This window comes from Cyanistes caeruleus, chromosome 23 (assembly GCF_971803275.1).
Source record: "Cyanistes caeruleus chromosome 23, bCyaCae1.hap1.1, whole genome shotgun sequence".
Lineage (NCBI taxonomy): Eukaryota > Metazoa > Chordata > Aves > Passeriformes > Paridae > Cyanistes > Cyanistes caeruleus.
Genome location: NC_141723.1, coordinates 5,690,042 through 5,695,325, shown reverse-complemented (window position 1 = coordinate 5,695,325; position 5,284 = coordinate 5,690,042). Strand labels below are relative to the sequence as shown.

At 51.6% G+C, this 5,284-nt stretch overlaps 1 long non-coding RNA gene across 1 annotated transcript; it reads right to left on the bottom strand.

Annotated features, from left to right (window-relative positions):
- Positions 1-786: 786 nt before the first annotated feature.
- On the bottom strand, positions 787-4,473 carry LOC147649493 (uncharacterized). Its single transcript, XR_015278874.1, has 2 exons — positions 4,382-4,473; positions 787-2,985 (listed from the first exon to the last, which is right to left on the bottom strand). It is a non-coding gene; the product is annotated as an uncharacterized LOC147649493 (long non-coding RNA).
- Positions 4,474-5,284: the final 811 nt, after the last annotated feature.

Below are 5,284 nucleotides of genomic sequence, written 5' to 3'. Positions count from 1 at the left end.
TATTTCTGGCCTTTTTGCAGTAAAATCCCAGTTGGAAATTGGTGCTTACCCATGAACAGAAACATCATTTTCCCACTGTCCCACTCCAAGCCCAGCAGCACAAAGAGCCCCTGTCAGGGCAGAGCTGGACATAAACAATCCCAGCTGGGGGCTCCAGCACATCCCTCCCTGGAACACTGATCCCCAGCAACGATGTCACTGGAAACCAAAGAGGTTTTTATAGAAGGAGAGGGGGAAACCCTTAAAGGTTGTGTTTGGGGTGTCCTGGCAAGGCCCTGAGAGCTGCCAGCATCACCACCGAGCATCCCAGCAGGGGAGGCACAGGGAAATCACCTGGCCTGGGTCTGTGCCTGGGGAATTGTACCAACACTCATCATGTGTGGCACTGAGGGAGCTTCACTGCCTTTGTTGATGGTGCTGGCTGGGAAGGGAGGAACACGGGCTGTGTGCTCCAGCAGGGCCGCAGATGGAGGCAAAAGATGCCACTGCCACCACTGCCGAAAGCTCTGCGGGCTGAGAAAGGTCCTCTCCCTCTGCTGGGAGCTTCAGCCCGTGAGAATCCACAGCTCCAAACCCTCTGCTGCCAGTGGCAGGAGAGAATTCCCGCTGTATTCCATAAAAAGTGGTGAATTTGTTATTGCCCCTGGTTGGTTGGAGGCTGCAGCGTGGGCTCCCTGCCCCTCTGCAGGATAAACCTGGACTCACACAAACTCGGCCCAGTTGGTCCTCAGCTCAGACTGGCAGCTTCAAGCCTCTTCAGAAGGAACGATTTTCATGGTCTCCTCACCATAATAATCATTATTCACTTTTATTTTATGTGGTTACAGGTGGAAAAAGCGGGGCTGGGGAGCTCAGGCAGTCAGATTTCAGAGGCTGAACAGACCTGCTGAGTCCTGGTGCTCACTAATCCATCGCCTGCTGCCTTCTGCTGTGACCTTCTGCAGTTCTTCACAGTGCCCCAGCCTGTGAAATGTTCCCAGACTAATTAGCCAAAGTGTTTAATAAAGAACGGGGCTATTGCTGGTAATTTAGCATCTCATTTCTGATGTATGGTGTTACAGCGTGTATTCCTGAAATCAGCCATTAATTCAGGCAACACATTTTCTGGCATTGGGAAGATAATGGCTCCCAATTTTCCTTGGTTTAACCTCCCGCAAATCTGCAAGACTTTCTGCAAGAATAATTTCAATTCAAACATTCCCTGAGTGAATTGTCTTATTTTCCAGAGAAACCAATAAAAAACAATGAAAAAAAAACCCAAAAAACCACCCCAGAATGGAATTAAAAATGAAAGGTTTCTCTCAGCAGAAAGTGACAAGGCCAACTTGGAGAAGTCCAGGATTTGTTACAAGCAAGCTGCACCCTGGCAGTAAAACCCAGTTCCAAACAGTTGCCTGGGCCAGAACTTTGCTGTGTTATTATGGGGGTGCTCAGAGCAGAAAATGTGATTTACCAGAGCCACGCCAAAAGCTCCTGCAAGCAGCTGCACCCGAGGTTTCTGCCATTCCAGCAGTGGGGAGCTCCCACCCAGCTCTTGGAGCTGTTTAAATCTTAGTGCACCATTGAATGTGGGGGTAGCTCAAGGTTTTTTGGGGCAAACAAAAATTCCCCCAGCCCTGGTGGAGCTCTGGGCTCCAGTGCAGCTGCCAGGATGCTCTGCTGCAGGAAAAATGGGAATTGCTGCTGCTGGAATCGTCTCATGGAGGTACTGGAACAATCTCCTGTCCTTCCTGCTAGCCACAGAGCCCTTTTTAGGAGTCATGTTTTGCCTTTTCTGGTCTGGTTTTTGCTGATTTATGTCCTGGCACACCTGTGAATCCCCAAACAGGAGATTTGTCCTGGAAAATAGCTGGAAGCCCTTTGGAATAATCAGAATTCATCTCTCCCAGAGAGCCCAGACCTGGGTGGGCTGGTGAGAGGGGCTCTGGTGGAGGGCTCAGGGGTTGGATCTTTGCATCTGGGATTTGGAGCTCACTGCCAGGAAGGGCAATGGCAGGAGCAGCCAAACAGCAGCTCGGAAAGGGAACGAAAGATGCTTTTGAGCTCCGGACCCTGCATGGGTTCAGGGCTTCTGGAGGCTGAGGAAAGAGCCATTGCTGAGATGCTGAGCCGGTTGTGCTGCTCTGCAGCCGCTCCCGGGGTTATTCCCAGCTCCACGCCTGGCCTGGAGCGTGCTGGAGGCTGCAGAGGGAGCAGGGATTGCTCCTGGAGGCAGCCACGGCTTGGATGGGTAATTGAGGAGCCCTTTGTTCCCTGACCCTGATTTAGTGCCCCTCCTCTGGGACAGGAAGGTTCTGGCTCTGCCGGATCCCTGCAGTGATCCAAGCCCCTCTGCATTGTTCCAGTCCCAGCTGCTGCATGGTTTGGAGGTGAATTTGGGCAGGAAAACACATCCCCTTCATCGTTTACTCCTTGCTGTGCTGTGAGACCTCAGCTCTAGCCTCGGGCTGGCAAATTTGGGGGGTGCCAGCTCCGTTCCAGCCTTTGCCAGCTCTGGGGACCCCAAGAGCCACAGCAGCATCTCCTGCCGCTGCTCCTCGGGGCTCCCCCGCTCCCACAGCGGGGTTCTGCTGCTCACACCCAGCTCCAGAGCTCCTGACAGCATTCCTGGCTCCCCTGGGCATCCCATGGCCGCTGTGCCACAGCTCTGACACGCTCAGGGTGTCCATCTCCATGGACTGGGGATGTGTGGGGTAACGCTGCGTGAGGAAAAGGCCCTAAACTGCAGGAACAGGGTGCTCTGATGAGGGTAATCTGTGTTTTCCCAAAGCCTCCTGGCAGTTTTGATTTGCACCATCAGGGTGGAATCCAGTTTCCTGCAGGGACACGGGATCTGGGCTCACCCATCTGCTCTGCTGTGACATCCCTGCAGCCCTGGTCCTGCTGTGCTGCTTGCATTTGCCCCAAGAGGAGCTCAAAAGTAAGGAGAAAACTGTGACTTTGCATTTACAGCCTATCCGTGGCCCATTGTGTCCTTGTTGTTATCTGTGAGGGGAAAAAAATTCCATTAAAATTTGGAGGTGGGAGATAAATAAATGCAATTATATTTCTGGATATCAGCAGCAAACTCCTGACAAAGTTCCAACGTTGTTTTGGTGCTGGGGATTAGCTGATAGTGTTAAAAACAAGGCTGAAATAAAGAAATCTTTAACTGATAAAACACAGGCTTTCCCTTCCTGCTGCAACCAAATGTTTAGGAATAAAGGGTGTAAACTGTGATTAGGAGGCAAAATATTTGGCTCAGAGCAGGTCTGAAATTTACCAAAGACAAGGGTGAAAGTTGGAGTGTTTGAGTTCTAGTGGTGATTATGTCCTGGTCAGTAATTACAGCCTTTGAGCCTGACAGAACACTGAAATTCCATTAAATCCTGAGATTTAAGGTGGACTGGGCCAGATTTCCCATCCTGTTCATCGTCTGGAAGCACCTGCAGATGAGAAAAAAAGAAATCCTCTGTTGAGGAAAACCCACAGCACCACCTGTGCTCGGAGCTCTCTCAGAAGAGAGGCTTCCCCCCCCCCCCCTTTTTTTTTATAATGTTTGTATTCCAGTTGTGGTTTCTTTTGATGAGTTCATTTGCCTTTGTGTGGTTTGTCTGATTGCGAGGCATTCCTCCACTGAAAGAACATAAATATTTACAGAGCGCCCGACATCAGAAATGTCTTTTGTAGCGAGATTCCATCACTTACAGCCTGCAAGGAAAACTTGCAATTAACTGCGATGGGTGGCTGGCATTTGCATCCAGGAGACAAATCCAATTTACTGGGTTTGATAGCACCAGGATTGGAGGTTTTCTCAGGAAAACATGGAGCTTTCCTGTTGTTAAAAGGCAATCTTGGCCTAAATTCCTGCTTGAACGCGTTGTGATCAGGCAGCGAGAGGATATAAAAGTGAGCCCTGTGAAAATGTCCCGGCTTTGATTTGATTCCAAAGCTGATGGGACAAAGGAAACACCTGCAGGAGCCCATCCCTGGGGAATCCACACATCTCTGAGGGAGCTTCAAAGCTGCTGGCTCCAGCTCCTGCTCCTTCTGCCACAACAAAACCACTCAGGTGTGGGGACAGCAGCTCCATCCTCGCCCAGCCCCTCCGGAGCCCAGCACAGTCACAGCAGGAGGTTTTCACAAGCCCAAACCTTTCAGGGACAGGGGTGCAGCATTCCCTTAATGCCTCTGTCTCTCCCCACGCCTCTGCCCATGTCCCCATCCCATCTTATGGCCACAGGGCATTTTGGGTGTGGTGGAAATCTCTGGGGAGCTTTGGAGTGCCCGTCCCTGGAGGTGCCCAAGGAAGGGCTGGAGGTGGCACTCAGGGCTCTGGGCTGGGGACAGGGTGGGCATCGGGCACAGCTGGGACTGGATGGTCTCAGAGGGCTTTTCCAACCTCAGTGATCCTGTGATTCCATGGAAAAATGATGGTTTAACCCAGCAGGGACGAAGGCTGGAGAGCAGTCAGGCCTCCCCAGCACCGGCCTTGCTGTTGCCATGGCAATGTGGCAGTGGCCTCACAGCTAAAGTTCAGCTCAGCTGGGCTAAATCCGGCTTTTCTTTGTTCAGACCGGGATGCTGTGGTGGTACCAGAGCCGGTGGGATCTGCCAGGTGTGGGGTGGCAGGAAGGGCACCCATGGCTGGAGACAGCAGCACTTCCAGGGCATCCTCCCCCTCTGCGGGGTGACCCCGTAGTTCCTGTACCTGTAATTCATTAATTTCAGTGGTGTTCAAGAGCACGTCCTGCTAATTCCATTGTTTTCTTCTGTTTGGCCAAGCAGGAAAATCCCAGCAGCATCTTTCCTTAGCATCCATTTTTCTGTTGCTGGGTTGATTTCACCACGGGATCGTTTAAATTGGAGAAGACCCCTGAGATCATCGAGTTCTCCCGGGAGAAATGAAAATACTGACAGGAAACTAGACAGGATCTATTATCATGGAATCAGGGGATGGCTTGGGTGGGAAGGGAACTTAAAACTCATCCTGTGCCAAACCCCTGCCATGGCAGGGACACCTCCCACCGTCCCAGGCTGCTCCAAGCCCCAGGCTCTGCTTCCAGGGATCCAGGGACAGCCACAGCTGCTCTGGGAATTCCATTCCAGGGCCTCCCCACCCTCACAGGGAAGGACTTTCCCCTAATATCTCATATTAAAACATCTGATTACTGAATGGAATTGACTCACAAAACTGAGCACTTAAGGGCCAGATCTTGATAAGCTTAAAAATGACAGTCAAGCAAGAAAGAGAGGCCTGATCCCAGTGGGACACAGCACTCTGCTCTGTGCCACGTGCATCAGT